Here is a 24,903-nt window from a genome sequence, read left to right on the forward strand (position 1 = left end):
TAGTTGTCAATAATCTAGGCAAAACTTGTATTAACAGTTCAGGTAATTCTTTACATTTATCTCCAAGACCGGTACCTGGTACTCGTGCCTTGTCTTCAGCTTCTAGGACTGTCCAATCGATCTTTTTCTCTCCCACCTCCCAATCTTTTTCCTTGAGTTTCTCATATACCCCTGCGGGCAATAGGACTTTTAGCATTTTAATAACGTCTGGATACGTATATTCTCCCATACGGAGCATGTCTTTTAATTCTCGGTGGAACCCTGCTGGATCTTTATCATGACAGGGAATTAACTTTTTCATCTCTAAGAGTTCCATCTTTGTAATCGGAGTGTAAACAAACACTCGTTGCATTTCACCATTTGTTGTCCTAACTGGGTGTACTTCTCGTAACGGATTCTGTCTGTCTATGTAAAACGGTTTACTTTCTGGAGGTGAGACATGAACAAAATGCGGGTTCAAAAACATACTATATTTGTGGCGCTGTTCTAGAATGACACTAATTAAATCGGTACCTAAACCTTTCCATCTATACTGGAGTAACTCGTTCAGGACATCGTGTAACGGACCTGGATCAGAATGTTGACCCTCATACAATGTAATGAGGTGCTGGATCATATACATACCCACCAGTCGCTGCTCGGCTGGGGGCAATTTCAGAAACATTTGTGCCACTATTTCGTCTGGAAAAGTGGTAGAATCAGTAATCCATCGGACTGCTGATCGGGCTAGTTCTTGTTCATGCATAGTACTTAACTCACTGTAACCGATTCGTGATTTCAGAATGTGATCGGTAGCTTGAAATACTTGTTCCAGAGAACCTTGTTCTGGTGCTGGATGATGAAAAACTGACTTGTGTTCTAGGCGTAAATGGCGATCTGGAAATCTAGATTTTCCTACATACGCTATTCTGGCGGAATTCTCGTCCTCTACCTCTTCCGCAGAGTCATTTTCTTTTTCGCTTACTTGTGCTGCCTTACGTTGATCGTGTAACCTTATTATTTCCTTACGGATTTTCTTGTACATACTCTCTATACTATTGATAGTCTTGTGTTTACCCTCGGCTATATTATCACTCCACCTTGTCAGGATTTTCATTTCGGCCTGATCTTTAGTCGGGGAATCTTGTTCTCTTATTAGACAATTAATCAAGAACTTTAATAACATGAGCTGGATCTCAACTTTCCTTTGAGACATGACGTCACTAATACTTTCTGGATCATCCCCTGTACGGATGAAACGATATATTCTGTCTAGATCTTCTTTCATATCTGGTAGGGTGACTAGATACTCGGTCACCTTTCTTACGCGTAATGAATATAAAACCATATTATCCTCGCCTGGGACTGGGTCATAGCCACATTCGGTAAGGGCTTTTCTTATTTCTGCAACAGACTGATGTCTGGGCGTACGCTGTGACGCTTGTGCATGTAATTCGACTAACGTTAAACGCTTGTGTGGCGGCGGGGTTCCAGGAGGACCTCCCCCTGCGGCCCCTAAACTAGAGTCGTCAACTGATGCTCTTCGTGCTGGCAAAGTGGGAAATTGAAATGCAGGCTGGACTTGTATGGCGGGCTGGACCGGGGGTACCGTAGCAGGTACTCCGGTGTCTGGAGGAGCAGGAATTGCCTGATTTACAGGGACCGGCGGAACAGGAACAGGATTTGCATATTCCGGGACTGTGTCGTCCAAATAGGACGAAATGAAAATATCAGCTGCGGTCGGTTTGTGACGTAGCTTGGTCGGAACTAGTGGTGGCGGAAAATTACTGGATGCCTCCGGGGTCGCTTTTGGCAAGCCCTCGGCAAGAAGAGGATACATACCCTTAATAAGGGCATGCCTCTGTCTGTCTGACTGTTCTGTTTTAACTCGTTCACCTATCTCGATTAGTTCCCTTTCTTGGGCTCGTTCTAAGGATTCTCTACTTAGTTCTGACTTTCTGATTTCTTTTTCGGTTCTTTTATGAGATTCTTTGCGCCATAGCTCGATGGCATCTTTCTGTGACTGTCTGGCTTTCTTTTTCCATAATGCTTCTTCTACTCGCATGATGCACTCGGCATCCCATGTGCCTGATACAGGCCATCTGTACTTTTCTTCTAATTCTTTGGTATACTCTACCCATAAATCTAGATATAATATGGCACTTATGCCATGCTTTTGATACATAAAATGACCTGGACTGTCCCTAGGCGGGACAGGAACTGCTGCTTCTAGCAGACCTTTTCTGGTTTTTAACTGACGTAATTTCGAGAATAAGGGCATGACTGAACTGTAATCTAGACACAATACAATACACAATGAACACGATAATTACTTCACATTCATACCACGACATTAAAATACATGAAGAATATTTAAAATAACAGTTCGAACAGAATACTACCTGGAATACTGGAAACAGAATACATGAATTTCTCGAGAACAGAATGGACTAGAACAGAAACTAGATGCACTGCTGAAACAGTACGAAACTTACCGGTCTCATAAAGAGACACGTCAGGACCCGCATCCACCGAAGTGGACACTTCGTTTGGGGGTCTGTGTACCACCAACCCACGGACCAGAGTCAATTAGATTGACCCTGTCTAGATACTACCCCAGCAATGGTACTCACCGGGCAGCAAGAACGGAAGGCCTCGGACTGGACTGGACTGCTTCGACGCCGGACGGACGAACTTCGGACTTCTGTTACGGGTGGGCCTCCGGATACCTCGGACCTTGGACTCTCGGCTTGGGCTCTGGTCGGGACTCGCCGCGTTCCTCCACCGCCTCGTCTGGATGCTGGACCGCCACCTCCGTCTCCTCCGTGGGCCTGAGGGATACTTGAAGCAGAAATATCTGCACGTGCACGGTATGGTTCCGTCACGGCTGCAGAGGGTCAGGGGGCCGGCGTGGCTTCACCGGCGCGTGGGGAAAGGGCAAGTCCCTATTCGGGCGCCATTATGTGGTATATAAATAAATAATACCGGATCTAGGTTTGACTAGGCATAGCAATAACAGATAGCTCAATAAATAAGAGTCAAGATTCGAGGTAGTAGGAGTTTGCAGGTTTAATACAGCATAAGGACAGGAACAGGACAACCTGCACAGGAATAGGATGGCAGCGCTTGACAGGGGGGCCCCGACAGCTGCCGGGCAGGATCTGGGATGAGCGCGCTAACATTTAATAACAATACACGAACATATATACTAAAAACAGTTGCATTACAATACATACGATAGGCGGAGCAGTGGGTGTGGTCAATAGCAGTCGCGAAAGATAAGGGTGAAAATGGGTGTAACAGGGGCGTATACATAAACATGTGATGCAAACGTAACAGAATATGTCATAAATGGGGCGGAAACATGGAGGGGGCTACCTAAGGAGCCGGGACCTCTAACCTAGTGGTGCGTGCAAACTGACAATGACGTGTTACTAGGAGAAGCTGGAGGCTATGAACTCTGTGCTAGGAGCAGAGACTGAAGTCTGGAGAGTGAGGGCGACATGTACCTAAACAGTATCTAGTATCTAATGTTTAGAGAACATGTTGATAGAATCCAAAAGTTATCGGGGTAAAGGCTAACAGACTCTAAGACTGGAGCATGCATTATTCTACATGTAGTGCGTGATGAAGAATATTAAATGACCATTAAATGCAGTATTTCTCTTACAGGGAGACGTAAAGGCTAGACAATGACGGAAACTATTGATGCGATTCAGTAGCTTAGGAATGCAGAGAAGGAGGGCTGGACTGATAACTAGAATCATAACATACTCTTGGCAGACTCAGAGGCAGAGCCAGGCCGAGCCGGGCACTGCGAGGCAGGAAGTAAGTGAAGGGTCGAGGATACAGGTGGGGGCTGTATCGCTCCTCTGCGAGGACTCAGAAGATAGGAGCTGAATCTGGTGTCCGGGCCCTTTTGAGGCCTAGAAACGGGGACTTTACAATGAAATAACGTGCATACTGAGAAACGTGGCAACGTAACTTTACATAGGCCTGATACTCGTAGCTTTCACGAGAACTGGAAACTGGCATACTAGTGATGGACACAACTGTAATTGCGTCTTTAATCAAACATGGGGGATACATATGCATATTTAATCATGCACACATAACATATGATGGAGGACGCGTAGGGACACAGAACATGGCAAAATTTACTTTTCCACAGCATCGAGAAAGATGGCAGCAGCCTTTACGCTAGGATGCAAATAATGCAATATCGAGAACAACGTTCTTAGGTTATGTGATGTGGAGCGTTCCGGTATAAACCCCGATTGATCCGAGAGGGCAATCATGGGGAGGAGTGGCTGCAAACGATTTGCTAGCAATTTAGAATAGATTTTAATGTCCACGTTGATTAAGGAAAGCAGACGGTAGGAATCCAATTCCGTTTCCTCTTTATCAGGCTTAAGTAACGTAATGATCAAAGCCTCACGCATTGAATCTGGGAGTACCCCCTCCTCCAATGCCTCTTCATACACTGTCAATAAGCCGGGAGCCAGTTCTTCCCCATCTGCTTTGTAAAATGCAGTTGTTAGTCCTTCTGGCCCAGGAGCTTTGTTCAATGGCAGGCTTTTTATCACTTGTTTAATATCTTCTATGGTAATGGGGAGAGCCATATATCGCCTATGCATGTCATTGAACCCAACTACAGCTATTGAGTCTAGAAACTCCTGTAGGCCCTCCGGGTGGTCCGACTGAGTGGCAGTGTACAGTGAAGAGTAGAAGGCTGCAAATTCCTGCATTACTTCCGATTGCCCCAAAACCGTGTCCCCATCAGGGTTATGTATTGTGTGTATAAAGGCATTGGATCTTGATCCATGAAGAATACCAGCCAGAGTACGGCCCGGCCTGTCCCCTTCGCCGTACCTCCTTGCTTGAGCATATTTCCCCAAAAACTTTAGTTCTCTCTGCGCCTCTTCAGAAAATTCCAAATGTTTACCCTTAAGCTCCGTCGCGAGCTCCGGGCAAGCGTCAGCACAGAAGCGTTGCTCTAGTTCCCTGATCTGGCCTTCTATAGTTGCAATGGTACCCCTAATAGCCTTCAGGACCCCTGCTTGCCTTGCTATGCATTTCCCCCTTATGACTACTTTAAAAGCGTCCCATAAGGTCGCTGCAGAAGAGACGGACCCATTGTTCAACTCAAAGTAATCTGTGATGTCTGTTCTAATCTCTTCTTTAAATGCTTCGTCTAGAAGAGCGTGGGGTGGGAGTCTCCAGCTAAAGGCACGGGATGGTGAGTGCGGGAATTATATCGTAAGAAGACATGGAGCGTGGTCTGACATAGAACGGGCAAGATGTGATACCTCAAGTATCCAGGAGGCGACATCCGAGGACACCAACCAGTAGTCTAACCGTGACCAGGCTGCGTGTTGGCTGGAAATGTATGTCCTCTCTTTCAACCCGGGGTGCCTAGCTCTCCATATGTCAACTAAGTCCCCTTCTGAGATGAGGTTGCGCAGTGCGAGACTGGCGTGAGGGTGTAGAGGGTTCGGTGTACCTTGCCTATCTAGTGTGTCATCAAGTACTGCGTTGATGTCCCCGCCCCATAGTATTGTTTGGCAGTGCGTGGACGTTATATGCGACCATACCTCCCTAAAGAAATTTGGTGAGTCTACATTTGGGCCATATATGGCCACCAAAACCACCGGACGACCCCCCAGTCTGCCTTGTAGAACAATAAATCTCCCCTCGGGATCTGCATATGTTGTGCCCCCCTTCCAATCTAGTCCTCTGTGTATTAGGATAGCAACCCCACGCGCATAGTTTGAGTAAACCGCAGAGTGCACCTCCCCCATCTGCTGTGCCTCAGTTTCGGTGATGGTTGCATATTAAGGTGTGTCTCTTGCATGAAGTAAATGTCTATGTTATGCCATACCAGATTTGCATGTACCAGTCTAGCTTTACTGCCGTCATTGACTCCCCTGATGTTCCAAGTGAGAATATTAAAGTTTACCGTGTGGGCTTCAGTAAAAGACTTGTATTAAGAGTAGAAATGCTCGGTACCCAAGGAGAAGTAGCCTTCCAATGTGTCTCGCCGAAGTGCATTGAACGTGCGTACCAGGACATGCTAACTAACCCCAACTGTGTCTCCCACCCCCACCAACCCCCCAATTAGTTTGTGTAAAACCCCCCTTGTGACCACCTCGTAGGCGGAATGAAACAAACATTGAGAAACTTCCCGTGAGGACGTGGTGCACTGGCATACACCCCTGTGGATGCAGGTTGGCTGGGGGTACTGCCAACACACCTGGATGGATGGATGGATAGGATATGTTTTTATATAGCGCAATATCACCGCCAGGTCTCAAAGTGCTTTGCATTGGGAACCCGTCCTGGTTTTTCCCTGTGAGATAGCCCCTACTGGGTGTCCCCAAGGTGAAAGCCAGGCATCCCGCCGCGGGGGGCCGTAGTGGAGATTAAGCAATCTATTGCCCAGAGTTGCAGAGTGTGAACCTGTGATTCGAGTAGGCACCGAAGCGAGAATTACCGAGTCCGTGGACATTTTGGGCTCAAGACCCTGCCGCGTCGGGAATTGAACCCTGGTCCCGGGTCTGATCTCAGCGTCCGGGTCTGCCTCCTCTAACCAGTGAGCCACACTTCTCCACCTGTGGAGGCGCACCATAGGACATAAGAAGCGAGGGTTTACCTCTAGTGACCCAGAATAAGTGCCTACAGATCACAGCCACGCATACGTGAAAGTAGACCTAAGGGGCATCAGAGGTGGTCATGTGACCACAAGCATCTTAAATGGATAACAAAGAATACGCGCAACAGCAATAGCTAAGCTGAAAGTGGAACCAAACAATGGAGACATAGCACATTAGTCATTTTCACTCAGGTGGTCTCCTCCCTGGGCCCCCGCAGCTGCAGCCGTGCTTGATTTTGATTTAGACCCACAGACATGTTTAGCAAATTTAAGGGCCGATTTAGCATCAGTGAAGAAATGTGGAGAGCCATCATGAGAAACTTTAAGTTTAGCTGGGTACAAGAGGGAGTAGGGAATGTTTGCCTGGACTGCCGGGGTAAAGTCAGGGTAGAAGGAGATAGTATTACCTTTATGAGTGATCTGTCCTCTCTCCCTCGCTATGCGCAGTATGAGTTCCCTGTCTTGATAATTTAACAGTTTGGCAAGATCGGGCCTCGGCGTGCCCCCCACCGGCGGCTTCGGGCCCAGTGCTCTATGCGCCCGCTCAACAGCAAACACCAGGGACAAATAAGGATCAAACAGCTCGTGGAGCAGGTCCGATATGAATACCTCCATTTTTGATATTGCAGTTGTCTCCAGAATTGCAGTGACCCTAAGGTTGTTTCGTCGTGAGCGCGCTTCTAGGTCATCATTCTTCACTCTCATGACCATTAGCAGTTTATCCATATTTAAGAGCTGCTCCTTTGTTTCCGCCCTAAATTCGTGGAACTCGGTGTATCTATTTTCTAAGCAATCCAGCCGTGTTTCGTGCGTGGAGACTTGGGTTTTAACCGAGTCCAGCTGAGTGCTTAGAGCATCGAGCTTCAAGTCAATATTGAGCAGGCTAGATCTCACGTCCAGCATCAGCGATCGAAGATCTTCCCCTTGACTTTCGGAGGGGTCGTCTTGGCCCGTAGCGCCTTCAGTGTCTTGAGCCTGGTCCGACTGTTTGGCATTGCGTTTGTTCTCAAAAGTAATCTTGGGTTGGTTAGGGTCGGGCCTGCCCATTGTGCCCTCAGCCTACTGCGGGTGAACCTGACGTGACGTTTGCCCAGAAGTGTGAGTTAGAGGATGGTGTGAGGTAACCTGGCTGCAGAACTGCGGTCCTGTGGTAGCCTGACTGAGACACGTAGTTTAGGCGCTTAGTTTCAGGATTTCGTCAGCTAGGCAGGAAGTCAGTGCAGCCGCGGCATAGCGTGCTTCAACAAGGCAGTATATAGGCCTCAGCTTTTAACTCAAACACCCTCCAGTCTCTTGTATGCAGTCAGTGTCCAGGGCTAGTGGCGAACACATTCCAGACTCACCATCATGCAAACTAGTTGTAGGATTATCATGCCAGTGCCTGCAGATCAGTTATTAGGAGTGCCCACTTCACAACGCGGCAACAGGCAAAATGGCAGATGAGGGGTACATGTATCGCCAGCCCACTCGTGAAACAACAGGGGCCGTGGGCCAGCAGTTCAAACAGTTCAGTATGCCAGCAAATTCATTTCGTCCTGTCATAAATGGCTGCCATGAATACAAAATGGATGCCATCCAATATCGAGATATTGATCAAAACTCGATGTCTTTTGCTAACGCTCAACTCAATCGACGTTAAAATACAACAGACGACCCTTTTAGCGTTAGCTAAAGACATAAGCTCTTTTAGGATAATCTATGCATTCATCTCGTATATCTATGCTCATTATGTTGGTTACTTCTTTGTCCACTAGTTGTTGCGCTTTTACGGCATTTCGTCTGGACGGTATACAGGCAGTTATGCACATAGAACACAGCATTGGACCACAGTGTATACATAGGCAACAGGTGAAAATCAATGCAATTGCAACACATAGGATAGTCAATAGTTTCCAACCCCAAGCAGAAATCAGAGCCCAGAACCATCCCGCAAACGTCCAGGTACCATTCTTCTCATGGATATCAGAAGCTATTTTATGTAGTTTCAGAATTGCTTCATAAACGGAAGGCGAGTTGTCTGGCACATACACACAACAACTGCTTCCGATAATTTTACATGCTCCTCCTCTATCAGCTAACATAACATCCAGAACCATACTGTTTTGCAAAGTTACAATCCTAGCAACCTGTAGTTCCTCAGTAATGTTACCAAGTGCTACAACGGTTTCATTGGTGACAGCTTCTACTACCCTAGTTAATCGTCGTATTTTCCTGCTGTTTAAGACAGCACCTACAAACGAAAACAGGCCTAAATTAAAATCAACTTATTGCTGCAGACTAGTACCCGTTTGGTCAACATCGTCAACTCGAACTGTTCGTTTATATCGATTCATAGAAATATTTTGAATCAGTTTAAAATCTCGGTGATAAGAAGCAGGTGCAAGAAAAACAGGTGGCAATAGGAAAGATACATAACAGATACCCGACCACCCTACAGGCAAACCTATGATATCCATTGCTTCCACATACTAAATATGTATTATGTGAAGCCAAAAAGGTACTATCGTTTATTCTATCCATATTTAATACAATAACACATTCACTGGTCCCCACTGGAATTCGTCCAGTACTTTGTATGCAAAGATTCACTTTTGTACGTGTTACAGTAATTACAGATTCATTGTTCGTAGTAGAGTCTCTCGTATGAGTGAAAACATAGGGTGTAGAGGCATTGTCCGGTCGATATTCTTCTCACTCCCATATAGTTCCATTCGCTTGAGGATAACCATGTTCATCTTGATGACACTCCTTATTTAAGCGAAAAAGGAGTCCACCTACAGTAGGTTTTCTGTTCGAAAAGAGAAGAGTATACCAGGCTCGACAAGAACCATTATGCGAAAAAGGAAGTGGAATAAATGGCGTTCCGCCTTTCTTCTGATGAGCTGGAAGCATGCCACAAATCCAGCAATTCGTGGTGTTTGTAGCACCATGAGTGTGGTGCAGCATTTGAACAAAAGTATTATTCAAGTAGGATTCTCGATGCTTGTGCTCATGATAGGGAAGAGTGAAATGCTGATGCTCTTCCGCAATCGGAGTAGTAGAGACCATAAGAAATTTCCGATCAGGCCTCACTACCTCTATCACCCAGGTAATTACTGCAATGATTATTAAAACAATAAAAACACTTAATACGCCCAAAATCCTTTTCTTAGTATTATTCATAGTCTCAAAAGTCTTTTCCAAACTAAAAAAACAGAAAAAATAAAAATAGTCAATGAGCTCTTTACCCTGGGTAGACGTTGGTTTCTTCGCCACAGACCAAGACAGGTGTCACTACACTACGCAGGGCTGATCCCCCTCCCTTGTCATATCGGCTCTCCGTTTCCACTACCCAGAGCGGTTGCTCAACCAGTCTTGCAACAAAAAAAAAAACTTAAATCTTCCTCTTTGATCTCAAGTCGTAACGTGCTGCTCCAGAAGTCGTCTGGTCCGGGAAGAACTCCGCAGATCCACCAGGTGATACAGCAGGACTTTTCTCCGTAGATAGGATATCTCGGTGATCAGTCAAAACAGCAGATTCCACCATGGTCGACAATACCTTGCGGCAGTGGGTACTATGGACCCAGTTGCGCTTGTTGGTGATCCGGACTGCCCTCTTCGTAGTGAGAAGAACTTGCTCCGGTCCACGCCACCTTGGCTCCAAGCTGTTCGACTTTCAAAGGACTTCACCATAACAAAGTCTCAGGGACGGAGACTATGGCCCTCACCTTGGGATTTATCCGGAGCTCCCCAGACATTCATTGGTCATCCAAACACCACCTCATACGGGCTTAGACCCGTTCGAGAATGAGGTACTGATCTAATGGACAACAATGCCAGTGGCAACGCGTCTGGCCATGTCAACTTCGTGGAGGCTTGGATTTTCGCAATCTTAAGCTTGAGAGTGCCATTATACCTCTCCACCAATCCTGCAGATTGTGGATGGAACACAGCGTGGAATTTCTGCTTGATGCCTAATCCCTTCAGGACATACTTGATAACTTCCCCAACGAAATGAGGTCCATTATCATTCCACAAAAGTCTGCAAACACCAAACCTCGGGAAGAATTCCTTCAGTAGCACCTTAGCAGTAGTAATAGCCGTATTATCTTTCGTGGGGTATGCCTCAATCCATTTACTGAAGGCACAAACCACCACTAGAACATACTTCAAATTATTACACCGCTCAAACTGAATGTAGTCCATTTGCAGGACTTCAAAAGGTGCAGTTGGTGTAACAGATGGAACTCGTGTCCCCTTTCCAGGATTATATTGTAAGCAAATCAAGCAGGACTGCACTACTCTTTTAGCTGTGTTAGCAATCTCAGGATGCTCCCAAACTTGCGTAAGCATTTTTGTCATGGCAAGAGCTCCAACATGTGCCACACCATGTGCTATCTGAACCATGGGTTGCACGAAAGCTATGGGCAGCTTCCATCGATCCATTTGTTTGTTTCTCCAGCAACCTTCATCATCTAACTCTCCTTCTTTGGACCATTGTTCACGTTCCTTATCAGAAGCTGTCTTCTGTATCTCTCGCACTTCCTGTCTAGCATCGTACCATATTTCAGCTTGTGACTTCACTACATACATAGAAGTAGTATTTCTCTGCATGGCGGTCTCACGAGCTATACGATCTACAAAAGCATTTCCTTGACCAATTTTGTCTGTGACTTTCTTGTGTGCACTACACTTCACTATAGCAATTTTCTTCGGCAATGTCAATGCAGTCAGGAGATTGTGCACTAAATCTCCATGCATTATCTGCATTCCATGAGACGTAAGAAAGCCTCTTTCCTTCCAGAGTAGGCCAAAGTCGTGCGCTACTCCAAAAGCATAGCGGCTATCTTTGTAAATGTTCACACACAAACCAGCGCTGAGCTCACACGCTCGCGTCAGTGCTATCAGCTCAGCTGCTTGAGCCGATTTCTGCGGTATGCGAGCTGTCTCCACTATAGTCTCTAGTGTGGTGATTGCATATGCAGCCGAAGTCGTTCCATCCGGTAACTTCAAACAAGACCCATCAACCCACAATTCACCATCTACATCTGGAAGGGGTGTATCCTGCAAATCAATGCGACCCTTTGTCTGTTCCTCAGTCAGAAAAATACAATCATGCGTTTCTTGTGACTGAGGCTGAGTCACCGGATATGGCAATAAAGTAGCTGGATTCAAAGTTGCACATCTCTTCAATGTAATGTGAGGGGCTAACAGTGTCAATTCATATCCTGTAAGACGAGCGCTAGTCAGGTGCTGCGTCTTTGTCTGATTCAAAAGGGCATCAACAGCATGTGGTACTAACACTAACATTTTATGTAACAAAACTATTCCCTCAGTCTGTCGAATAGATACCGCTGTTGCTGCAACTGAACGAAAACATCCAGGCAATGCTCTAGCAACAGGGTCAAGAACTACAGAAAAATATGCGCACGGACGTTGCTTATCGCCGTGTAACTGAACCAACACTGACAATGCACATCCATCTTTCTTGTGCACGTAGAGTGTGAAAATCTTTGTATAATCTGGTGTGCCTAACACTGGTGCTGAACAGAGGGCTTGACGTAATTGTTGGAAAGCATTTTCACATTCATCTGTCCATGGGAGGGGTACAGGGGTATCCTTCGTCAAAAGTGCTAACAAGGGTTTAACAATGTGTGAAAATCCCAAAATCCACTGTCTACAAAAGGAAGTAAAACCCAAAATTGCACGTACTCCTTTCTGTGTGGTAGGAACTGGCGTTTCTAAAATGGCTTGTATGCGATCTGATGTCAATGCACGTCCCTCCTTAGACAAAAGGTGACCTAAGTAGGTTACCTTTGGTCTACAATATTGCAGCTTCTTTCGAGAGACTTTGTGTTGATGTAAAGCAAGAAAAGAAAGCAAAGACAAAGTACATGTTTCACACTGCTCCGGGGTATCGGCTGCCAACAAGATGTCATCGACATATTGTATGAGAGCCACACCTTCGGGCAACACAAAAGAATCAAGTTCCCTTTTCAATGCTTGACTGTAGATACTCGGACTTTCAGTGTAACCTTGGGGAACTCTACAAAATCGATACGATTGATTATTCAAAGTGAAGCCGAACAAATACCGGCTATCAAAATGAATAGGGATCGAGAAGAAAGCATTCTTCAAATCGATTACAGTAAACGTGGTAGCAGTCGGAGGAACTAAGGTAAGAAGTGTAGTGATGTCTGAAACCACAGGATATTGTGGTACCACTATCTTGTTCACCTCCCTCAAATCAATAATAAATCTGTACATTCGTGTATCTGAGTCTTTCTTTAAAATCGGAAGAATCGGGCTGTTACATACATTATATGGGACCTCCTCAACAACCCCAGCTTGTATCAAATCATGAACAATTCGTATAAGTGCTTCCTCCCCCTCCTGTGAAATGCGATATTGTGGCAAACGAGGTAGCACAGCTCCCTCCTTGACACTGATTTGAATCGGAGGGATAACCATCTGACCCACATCAGTGTCTGAGGTAGCCCATAAAGATGCAGGAAGAAAAGCCAATGCAGCATCCTCTTTTTTCTATCAGATGCAATGTAGTTATCATTTAAAATGACACGCACTCCTTCAGGAAAACATCGTATTGTGGCTCTAAAGTGTTTCAATATATCAAGGCCAAAAATATTATCTGGAGTGTTCGGGGAGAGTAAAAACGGACATGGAGCATCAAATTTATCAACAGAAAATAAAAGTGGTTGGGACAATGGGCTAAGGGAAGGTGTTCCATCGAAACCTATCGAAGTAATAGTTGTGCCAGACAGGGGAGCCCTCTGAACCAATTGTTTAGACAAAGCGCTACGTGTAGCTCCTGTATCGACCAGAAACCGATCAGTAGAGCCCAAAACATGTGCTGTAACATAGGGACCCGTCTGATCTACTGGAACTTCAATTGATTCCTTACCCCATCCTAGGCAATCCTATGCATGAGCAGGGTCATATAGATCAGAATGAACATAATCAGATACTTGACATTGATTCCGTTTATCAAATGTGTTCTGTCTTTGTTGTGGACGGGAATTCGTATCAGACCTGACTCGATCATTCATAGTACCACGAGGCGCCGAGAAACCTGACCCAGGGCTTCCCTGGCCCCATTCTCGAGCTGCTTGTTGAGCATGAAGCGCCGGGCAATCTCGCGCCCAATGGCCGTATTGTCTGCAATATACACATTGATTCGGAGCTATATCTGAACGGCCAGAAGAAATATTGGAAGGTGATCGGCCACTTCTATCATAAGTTCTGTTGAGGTCCGATCATATCCCCTAGGAGGTGCCCCTTACACTTGAGCCAACATGACTTTCGTTTTTAACTCTTTCGACTTCTTGTCCCCAGTCCCCTTTGCCTCCGATTCCTGGCGCTCATAATACTGAGCCATCGTCAACACAGAGGCCGAAGAGGACGTAGTCCAAGAACTCTCACTAGCTTTTAATCGACTCGCTATACCGGGTAACAAATTTGAAACATATTTATCTACAAACAGATGTCTACCGGTATCGTCAGTAAGAGACTGACCACTAAAATCATGAAAGGCTTCCTCAAAGCGAGTAAAGAAATCAGAAACCGATTCATCTATCTTTTGTTTACAGGACGCTAAGACAGTCCAATCAATCTTTTTGGGGGGAATGACCGTTTTCAGTTTAGTTAAAATGGCTACAGGAAGATCTAATATCAGTCTATGTGGTTTTTGGGCGGGCTCTCGATCCGCATCTATGCGCTCTATCTCTTTCCATTCGGCTCCAAAAACAGTACGATCATCTATTTTACGAACGGTCCTCCACATATCTGGGGGTAAAATAAGACAGAAAAACAAATCTATATCACATAAAGTCATAACACAAGAATTCAAGGCACCCTCGACCTCTTCATAAAAGGCAGCTGGATTTTTACGCGGATCAGGTAACGAACTTTTAAGTGCCATTACATCTGTCCTATTCCAGGGAGTATAAACCCAATTATAAATGAAATAACCCTTCGCATCGGCAGAATGTTTATCATCATTATCACCCGCTCCTTTAGGAGGAACATACAAAGGCGCGACTTCCCGCATGGGTTTCATGACAACTGGTATCATCTTATCTGTCTCGAAGATAGGACTTTGTGCCACTCCGGACGGATTAGTCTGTGGAACGGCGTTCGCAGCCTGTTTCTGCTCCTTCAGATGCCTCGTCTCGTATTTTAACCAGCCGTCTAATGAAATCGGGTGCCTGAGAAAAAACAAGAAGACCATCACGTATTTGTTTATGATCATTTGCAATATCAACAGGTTCTAAAATGTCGGAAGCTTTTCGATACATCTCAACTACTTCATCAGCAAATGAGGCAGTGAAATACATTTGTTCTTTCTCTGTCCAATTCTGCATATCAGCGGACAGTTCAGCAGCAGAACGTGCACCACGCAATGCTCTACGGGCAGCTTGTCTGATCTCGGCCGATCGTTCTACAGACAGCATAGATCGGGAGTCCCGCGTTTTCTGTCTGTCCTCATCAGAGTCCACGTCATCCCCAGACGGAACCGATGGAGCAATATACGGGGGTGGAGGTCGATCTAATAACAAAAAATCATCTTGTGGTTTATTAAGGACAGGATAGAGAGGCTGACGGACAGGATATTGGCCAGATATCTGCAACCTTCGTTCTTTTTCCTCTCGCTCCTGTATTTCTTTCGTTTCTTTCTTTTGTAACTCCAGCTCTTTCTCATACACAGTCTTTCGCTGTTCTTTCTCAATCAACGCTTGCTCACGTTTCTCCTGCTGTCGTACTTCTTTCTCCCACATTCGCAAACTCTCAAACATATCACGTCTAGACTTTCGCTCAAACAAACAGCGCTCCACATATTCAACCTTTCGCGCATCACACGACCCATGCAATGGCCAACGTAACTCAGGATCCTTTTTTGTGTATTTGTGCCACAATGTGCTGTACATTATGGCAGAAAGACCAAACTTCACATACATATCTCGATTAGGAGTCCCCTCAGGCGGAGCCGGCTGTGATTCCTCAAGTCGTAAACTGGCGCCACCAAACAAGCAGCACATCTTACGAAGTGCGCGGCAAACAGGCATGCTTCAAAAAATAGTGCAAGATATACACTACCATAGGTAAAGAGCGCTTAAGGTACTTTCTTAGTACGATGCGCTATACATAGAAAAGGCGGAGAAAACTCAGTGCATCACCTGCCTATATGAATTGCAACCCATATAATGCTAACATAGGACCCAAAACCAAACCAAAGTAGACAAGTTGATCCAAATACAAAGTGCTCGGGCAAGCGTTCCTAAAACTGCCTTACCAATACGGGAGCTTCCAAATGCCAAAACCTACAACAAAGCGCCGCTAAGCGACTCTCTTACCAATTGTAGGCTGTCCAGATTCCAACTGCCAAGTTTCAAAAATTCGACCAAACGGTCACTGCACGGCAGACCAACAGAAGAGATCTCAGTCGAGGACCGGCGCCACCGGGATGGTCGGATCAGAAAGTAAGGAAGAAACACCTCGGATACCAAGACACGGGTCTCATCTGGTAGCGATCGCAACCTCAGCGAAGTTCCGAACCTTCGTCGCGACCAATCCTTCAGGCATCCGAGTCGCTGATGAGCTCCACGTGCCGGGCGCCAATTTGTCGTACAGGCCTCAGCCTGGCCCGCTAGTGCAAGGGGTTTGCCCTTCTGCACACAAAGTCCTCGGACTCAAAGGAAAAAGTTGGCACGGAAACTGGAATTGCAAAACATAGAATTTATTACACTTCATGAAGTGGTGCTAAAGTTCAGACAGTACCCTTCGGCACTATGAGAAGTAGCACAAAGGGCTACCGGACACATGGTTTATTTATACCCACACAGGGGCTCAAGAGAAGGCGGTACAAACACAAAAGCACATTTTATGCCCATACAAGGTAATATTGAGAAGCAAGATCGATCAGTGGGAGGAGCTAACAATCGTGGGGTCTCGGCTAACACATTCCAATCTAGAGCTAACCATTAGCAGATGGAGACCCTAACGGTCAGCGGCAAAACACAGAGATGCTATTATTAGACTGTTGCCGGGCAGATTCAAAGGCCATAAGCAGAAAGGTAGGACAACGCACGTGGTCGACACGAGGCAGTATGTGGCAGACAAAATGGCTGCCATGAATACAAAATGGATGCCATCCAATATCGAGATATCGATCAAAACTCGATGTCTTTTGCTAACGCTCAACTCAATCGACGTTAAAATACAACAGTCCAGCCCCCGTTTTCAGCTTTTCCGTGCAATTTGGCGCCACTTGTTTATAAGTGAAGCAAAGTCATTCCCCCCCCTCAGCCAGCACAACTCTTTCGTCCCTCTGCGGTAATAGCAGGGCGCGTCTCACCGTAGTTGCGTACACAGCCTCGCGGAAGGCAGCGGTGGGTTCCTGCCAATGAATCCATCACCCTGGCTGCCTGCCGTCTCAGTTCCGCCTCTGTAAAATGGCACCGGTCATGCAGGCCGAAAAACACACAGCAAGTCCGTGCCCGGTGCTCAGCGCCACCAGCATCAGGCATACGTGGTCAGCAATCCCACCTGTCACCAGAGTAGTCCGGCTCTGCTGCGGTACACGGGACTCATGCACCGCAGTGGCGTTGGCGCAGGATTTTCGACGGTCGGCCTGTTCAGCCCCGGTCTCAGGTTTTGAATGTAGCTGAGTCCGCCCACTCGGCGGTCGGGAGCCAGTGTCCGCTCGCCCCGGTCGTCTTTACGCGCTGCGTATCTCGACCCTATTCTCTCGCCTTCTGGGCAAAAGCAGCTCCCCAGGTGCCCTGATCCTTCAGCAACTCTCTGCTTTGTAAATGCGCCTCCAACACGGTGTTTAACTTAGGAATAATTTAAGATTTTGTCCCCAGCCGGCGGAGCACGCTTAAGAAGCGGCCATTTCGCAGCTCGGCTAGCCACGCACCCCAGTACTATTGGATTTGACATGGCCTCATGTCATCTTGTTTTCTGACTTTGCCTTGCTTCTGTGTGCACAGCAGTGCTTGCAAGTTGTTTGGGTTATGAGAATTATAAGTGCTTACTATTGGCTTTGACATGGCCTCATGTGATCTTGTTTCCTGGGTTTGCCTTGCTGCTTGCACGTAGCTGCAAAGTAGGGAGGGCAGCTTTCTGCTCTTCACTTATTTTTCACTCCACACTGACCAGAGTGAACTGGATATTATCTGTGGAATGTGCAACTTTGTCTCAAAGTCAAAATACGGGAGGTTGGCCAGCCTCCGTCTTGGCCTTGACGCAGACTCGTAAAGCCAGCTCGGTTCTTTCTCATGAGAAGAAGCGAGATTTTCTTAAAGCTTCGCCTCACGTTGAGTAATGGTATTAAAGCTGGCAGCCTTCGGGGGCCAGGTGGAAGTTCACCACAGAATAGACGTATTGCTGTTGAGGGGATGAAACTTAAGTCCTGATTGAACTCCTTCCTGGGCTGTTGAAGGGTTTCCCCAGCTTGAGTTGGTAAGGATGATGCAAATTCAATCGGTGATGTGTTCCTAACCATTTTATATATATATATATTCACTGAAAAAACCATAGGTTAGAGACCATATATAGTTAGCTGGACATTTTATTGACATAAAACCAATGAAATTCCATATATAGTTAGTTGCACTAACTATATATCGCGCACCCGCAATCCACTGCTGATGATGTCACATATTACATCATTCATGACATGGTCAGTGACATCACTGATGACATCACTGATGACATCTCAAATGACATCACTGATGACATCACTGATGACATCTCAAATGACATCACTGATGACATCATGACACACCAATACCAGTTACTACATACGCACTCACTGATTCCTACGTCTACACACACATTCACTCATTCACCCATACAATCACTCATACATACAGTCACTCATTATTACAACACTATCATATGCACTCATACACCTATGCAGACACTCACACACTGTCTCTCATCCATGGAGTTACTCACACACCTAGTCAGTCCTGTAAAGAATCAATCACACTTCCATTTCCTCATCTATACAGTTAAACACAGAACACCATACTTCAGTGACATCACTGATGACATCACTGATGACATCTCAAATGACATCACTGATGACATCTCAAATGACATCACTGATGACATCATGACACACCAATACAAGTTACTACATACGCACTCACAGATTCCTACGTCTACACACACATTCACTCATTCACCCATACAATCACTCATACATACAGTCACTCATTATTACAACACTATCATATACACTCATACACCTAGTCAGTCCTGTGAAGAATCAATCACACTTCGATTTCCTCATCTATACAGTTAAACACAGAACACCATACTTTTCACACATATACTAACACATACTTACTCTCTTATACAATCACTGATACAAGTACACATTGATATGCACAGAGTCACACACCTCCCAGCCAGCCACACACACACTCAGTCTTCCATACATCCACTCATTCTTCAATATGTAAAACATATTTAAACTTTACAAAAACACACAGACACTAGATGATGTCATCAGTGATGTCATTTGAGATGTCATCAGTGATGTCATCAGTGATGTCATTTGAGATGTCATCAGTGATGTCATCAGTGATGTCACTGACCATGTCATGAATGATGTAATATGTGACATCATCAGCAGTGGATTGCGGGTGCGCGATATATAGTTAGTGCAACTAACTATATATGGAATTTCATTGGTTTTATGTCAATAAAATGTCCAGCTAACTATATATGGTCTCTAACCTATGGTTTTTTCAGTGAATTTTCAAGGTTTAGTAAATGCAAATTCCTAACTATATATGGTCTATAACCTATGGTTTTTTCAGTGAATATAAATATAAATGCATGCATACATATACATATATGCATACATATGCATGTTATTTACATGAAAGTTTTAAAAACACTAATAAAAGCAAAGCTAAAAAGCCACCTCATTACAAACAGAATGGCTTTAACTTAAACGAGGGCGAGATCTATTGCATTTTCAATGCTTGTTTACTTTGGTTCTATCAAGAAGGCATTCAGATGTGTCACACATTTGCCATAAATTCTGAATGTTAGCACTCTAGTTGCTCATTAGATCACTGTAGTAAAGCTAGTGCTCACCAGGGAAGTCTGCTGCTAATCATGGTTTGCAGCCATTTTCCCGCATTTTTTATCCCGCAGACTTTCAGTCCGCATACCATTATCCCGCAAGGTCATTGACCTCGCATACCATTATCCCGCATTTTTTCAAAACGCATGTGCATTTATCGCGCATGCCTTTACAAAGAATTACGTTTTAAAGGCATGTATGGTAAATGCATTTGCGTTGTGAAAACCACGATGACGAGAGAGGTAAGTGGGTTTGTGTTAATTTTTTCGTGGGTTAGTGATTGTGTAGTGTAGTGTAGTGTTGTGTAGTGTAGTGTTGTGTTAGTGTAGTGTAGAGTTGTGGTGGTTGTTTAGTGTAGGGTCATGCTGGGGGTAGTGTTTTAGGTTTTAGGGTTGTGTTGTAGTGTTTGCGTAGTGTAGGGTCATGCTGGGGGTAGTGTTTTAGGGTTTAGGGTAGTGTTGTAGTGTTTGCGTAGTGTAGGGTCATGCTGGGGGTAGTGTTTTAGTGTTTAGGGTTGTGTTGTAGTGTTTGCGTAGTGTAGGGTCATGCTGGGGGTAGTGTTTTAGGGTTTAGGGTAGTGTTGTAGTGTTTGCGTAGTGTAGGGTCATGCTGGGGTGTAGTATTTTAGGGTTTAGGGTAGTGTTGTAGTGTTTGCGTAGTGTAGGGTCATGCTGGGGGTAGTGTTTTAGGGTTTTGGGTAGTGTTGTAGTGTTTGCGTAGTGTAGGGTCATGCTGGGGGTAGTGTTTTAGGGTTTTGGGTAGTGTTGTAGTGTTTGCGTAGTGTAGGGTCATGCTGGGGGGTGGTGTTTTAGGGTTTTGGGTAGTGTTGTAGTGTTTGCGTAGTGTAGGGTCATGCTGGGGGTAGTGTTTTAGGGTTTAGGGTAGGGTTGTAGTGTTTGCGTAGTGTAGGGTCATGCTGGGGGTAGTGTTTTAGGGTTTAGGGTAGTGTTGTAGTGTTTGCGTAGTGTAGGGTCATGCTGGGGGTAGTGTTTTAGGGTTTAGGGTAGTGTTGTAGTGTTTGCGTAGTGTAGGGTCATGCTGGGGGTAGTGTTTTAGGGTTTAGGGTAGTGTTGTAGTGTTTGGGTAGTGTAGGGTCATGCTGGGGGTAGTGTTTTAGGGTTTAGGGTAGTGTTGTAGTGTTTGCGTAGTGTAGGGTCATGCTGGGGTGTAGTGTTTTAAGGTTTTGGGTAGTGTTGTAGTGTTTGCGTAGTGTAGGGTCATGCTGGGGGTAGTGTTTTAGGGTTTAGGGTAGTGTTGTAGTGTTTGCGTAGTGTAGGGTCATGCTGGGGTGTAGTGTTTTAGGGTTTTGGGTAGTGTTGTAGTGTTTGCGTAGTGTAGGGTCATGCTGGGGGTAGTGCTTTAGGGTTTAGGGTAGTGTTGTAGTGTTTGCGTAGTGTAGGGTCATGCTGGGGGTAGTGTTTTAGGGTTTAGGGTTGTGTTGAAGTGTTTGCGTAGTGTAGGGTCATGCTGGGGGTAGTGTTTTAGGGTTTAGGGTTGTGTTGTAGTGTTTGTGTAGTGTAGGGTCATGCTGGGGGTAGTGTTTTAGGGTTTAGGGTAGTGTTGTAGTGTTTGCGTAGTGTAGGGTCATGCTGGGGTGTAGTGTTTTAGGGTTTTGGGTAGTGTTGTAGTGTTTGCGTAGTGTAGGGTCATGCTGGGGGTAGTGTTTTAGGGTTTAGGGTAGTGTTGTAGTGTTTGTGTAGTGTAGGGTCATGCTGGGGGTAGTGTTTTAGGGTTTAGGGTAGTGTTGTAGTGTTTGTGTAGTGTAGGGTCATGCTGGGGGTAGTGTTTTAGGGTTTAGGGTAGTGTTGTACTGTTTGTGTAGTGTAGGGTCATGCTGGGGGTAGTGTTTTAGGGTTTAGGGTAGTTTAGTTGTTTAGTGTATGCTAAAGGCATATTCGTTCTAAAAGTTTTCGTTATTTTAATTTGCGGCCTAATAGTACATGCGGGATTTTTTTTGCGGACTGATGGTATGCGGGATTTCGTCATATATTCGCTAATCATACTTTCTATGGCAAAATTAACCCCCTCATTTTGTTCCTTTTTAAATTAAATGTTTTAAGAGTTACCACTTTATTCCAATCAAGATGGCTTCAGGTGTGCCATACCTTTGTAATAAGTAGGACTGTTAGCACTCTAGTTGTTCTTTAGAACACTCTGGGACATTCTGTCATTGGGCTATAGTTGGGCTACATCTGGCTGATATTTGGGCTACATTTGTTTTTTTGTCTCTGGTGGCCATCTTTGGGCTACATTGGGCTACATTGGGCTACATTGGGCTACATTTGGGCTCCAACATATATATAGCCCAATGTAGCCCAATATATATTTTTCAAAGTTAATTTTCGTAAAAACCACTGGAGCCTATATCTTGAGACATAGCAAAGGCACATCGGGCTACCAGTCCCTACAATTTTGCCAAGTTTGGTGTAAATCCATTCAGCCGTTCAGGCTAAAAGTGAGGGCAACCGCCCTATGGAAAATTGCATGGGAAAAACACGTTTTGGGACCCCCCTTTTTTCTCGGCCCCCCCTTGACGAAACCCCCCAAATTTTCAGGGGCTGCTCAGAAACAAAATGTTCCATTTTCCTGAAAATTTCAGCCAATTCTGTCCTCAAACGCCAAAGTTATTCGACATAGAATTTTCAAAAATCCCATAGGAAAAAAATCCTAACTATATATACCTACTGGCTATCGCCAGTAGGTAATATATGTATATATTTTGTACTCTTTGCTATTTGTATATACTGAATTTTATTTCAATTGTTCATTTAATTGTTCACTTGATATTTGGGAGTCTTCATTTACTGATATATTTGGCCTACAGTTTTAAACATTGCATTACTAAACTTGTGTGTGTTGTTTTAAATGCACCACAATTTGTTTTCTTGCCTCGCCTAAAGGGAGTGCTGCAACTTTTCCTCGTCTTTAGGGGGTGCTGCTCAAAGTGTATTATTTAAAGGTGCAGTGGTAAATTTGCCTCCCAGGTGGGAGTGCATGGTTTGGGTGTGTACTTTTAGTGAAAAGCACATTCATTACACCGAGCCAATCCTAGTGCTGCTCTCTTGCTATGTTACAGCAGAAGCATTGTCTGGATTGGCATACTGGAGACTGGTTAGGTTACTAGGGGCCTCTTGTGCAGTGTGTACATGCCATGTGAGGCAGTACAGGGTTGGGAAGAGGTTGTCTATTCTCGCCCTCCCCTTCCGGCATGTTGAGAGGCAGGCATTCAGCATTGGTAAGGCACGCATTTGAAACGTGCTGAGCTTCAGCCTTCCACTGGTAAGTTAAAGTTTAGAAGTGAGTTCGAGTTGGTGTTAATTATCGCTATTACCATTTGCATTTAATATTATTTTTAAGCACCTAATTGCATTACCAGTTTACGCGGCTTAATCTCTCCATTGGAGGATCATGCTAGTAGCCTCACTGCTCACTTGCTTGGTGTAATTTAAAACACATTTTCAAAATGGACTTTGGGTGTCGTCAATTTCCTTAGCCCGCCAACAATAGTTTAGCCCATCTGACATTCAGGAAAGGACATGTGGTGTTTAACAATAGTGGGTATGATCATTGATTGCATATCATTTTTATTTAAGCAACCAATTGCAGCACCAAGTCAGGTGGCCCTCTCTCTCCGTGAATATCATGAGAACATGGAAGACTTAGTGGCCCCTCATCACGCTCTGCAGGAAGGGGGGTATTATTTTGCATTACACCACTACTGCCAGCCTAAGAGGTAGGGGGAAATGTTATTTGTTTACAGTGCAACTTTGACTCCAACATGGGGAGAGGATGTGGCAATAACGGCCTAAGCTGCAGACTTCGGAGCTTGTCGGTACCAGGTTCGAGTCTCAGCATCAACATCCTGTGATTCTGGGCAAATCACTTAATCTCCCCAAGCCTACAATTCAGTGCCTTGAGATCCTCCTGGGTGATATGCAGCGCTTTACAAATCTTCGATTTGAACTTATTTATTTAATTACATTGAAAAGTTATTTAAGAACATGTATTACAATTTGAAAGCTACCACGTAGCCCCATTTCTTGTGCCTATGTTTGGTTTTTGCTTTTGTGCAGCTCACACGTTGCATAATTTAATTGATCCTTGGCACTGCTGCTCTTCCGCAGACATCATGGTGCAAGACGTAGGTGGGTAGTTTCAATGGCCCCACATTTTAGCATTGTTTTTAACTTTTGAAACTAATATTCACAGATCAGGCAGCTTTTCTGCAATTACACGAGGCCATTTGAGGTTACTTTGTTTCAGTCTTGCAGAGGTTCCATGGACGGTGGGGATTAATTGAGAACTGTGGTTCAAGGAATAAGATGGTGGATCAGTGATTGCATAACATTTTTATTTAAGCACCCAATTGCAGCAACAGGTTATGCAACTCTCTCTCTCTGTGGGACGATATTGACAGCAGGCTCACTTCTCACTTACATGATGTAATGTGAAAACACATTTTCAAAATGAATGCAGGCTGCTGTTGATTTTCTTAGTTCTCAAACAACAGTTTAGCATATCTGACTCCTGAGCCCTCGGATATTTGTGTGTCTTTATGGAATAGTAACAAGTGGCTTGCAGGCAGCTTATGTACGGGAATGGCGTGATACCCTATCCCAACTGGAACAGGACATGTGGTATTTGTTTATGCAGTTTAGTGCCCTCAGTCACTGTTTTGATTACTCCGTCAGAGTCCGGCTTGTGTGTAGACTGTTATTCTTATCGTGTTTAAGTTTACCCATGTTAAGTTATGTGTGTACATAATAAATATATAGAGCAGGTTTTCACTAGTCTATTTTGGGATAATGCTGACATTATACGTGAGATGCAAATGAGATATCATGTCAATGAGCCTTAATTGTGCCAGAATTTCACAACTGTTGATCTTCACACATAGCAATAACAAGAAAACAAGCGTCACGCATCTCCAACAGACTTTCTAGTACATACAGGTCCCAATGCTTTGTCTTACTGCACAACTTGGTGACTCTGTTAAATATACTTTTATTTAAGTATAATTACATGTATTTACCAATTCTTACTTACTATGTGTAGCATTTCTTGTGGAAATTTGAGAAAAAGAAATAGTATGTACTAGCACCGAGTTGGCACCGGTGGTGAAAGTACATGAGGGCATTCAGCTGCCCTTCCCATGAGCTATGTAATCACA

At 44.9% G+C, this 24,903-nt stretch overlaps 1 protein-coding gene across 2 annotated transcripts in view; it reads left to right on the forward strand.

The window, feature by feature from the left end:
* The window catches only part of LOC144822412 (multidrug and toxin extrusion protein 1-like), an 887,289-nt gene that overhangs the window by 84,988 nt on the left and 777,398 nt on the right, over nucleotides 1–24,903 (forward strand). Inside the window, exon 1 of one of the 2 annotated variants that reach the window (XM_078679892.1) lies at nucleotides 22,916–23,012. The exons of the other annotated variant lie outside the window; for it this stretch is intronic. The gene's annotated coding sequence lies outside the window, so the exon portion shown is untranslated. Of the gene's footprint in view, nucleotides 1–22,915; nucleotides 23,013–24,903 lie in introns of those variants that run through there. 2 annotated transcript variants of the gene reach the window in all.

The sequence above is a fragment of the Lissotriton helveticus genome, chromosome 3_1 (genome assembly GCF_964261635.1).
Source record: "Lissotriton helveticus chromosome 3_1, aLisHel1.1, whole genome shotgun sequence".
NCBI lineage: Eukaryota > Metazoa > Chordata > Amphibia > Caudata > Salamandridae > Lissotriton > Lissotriton helveticus.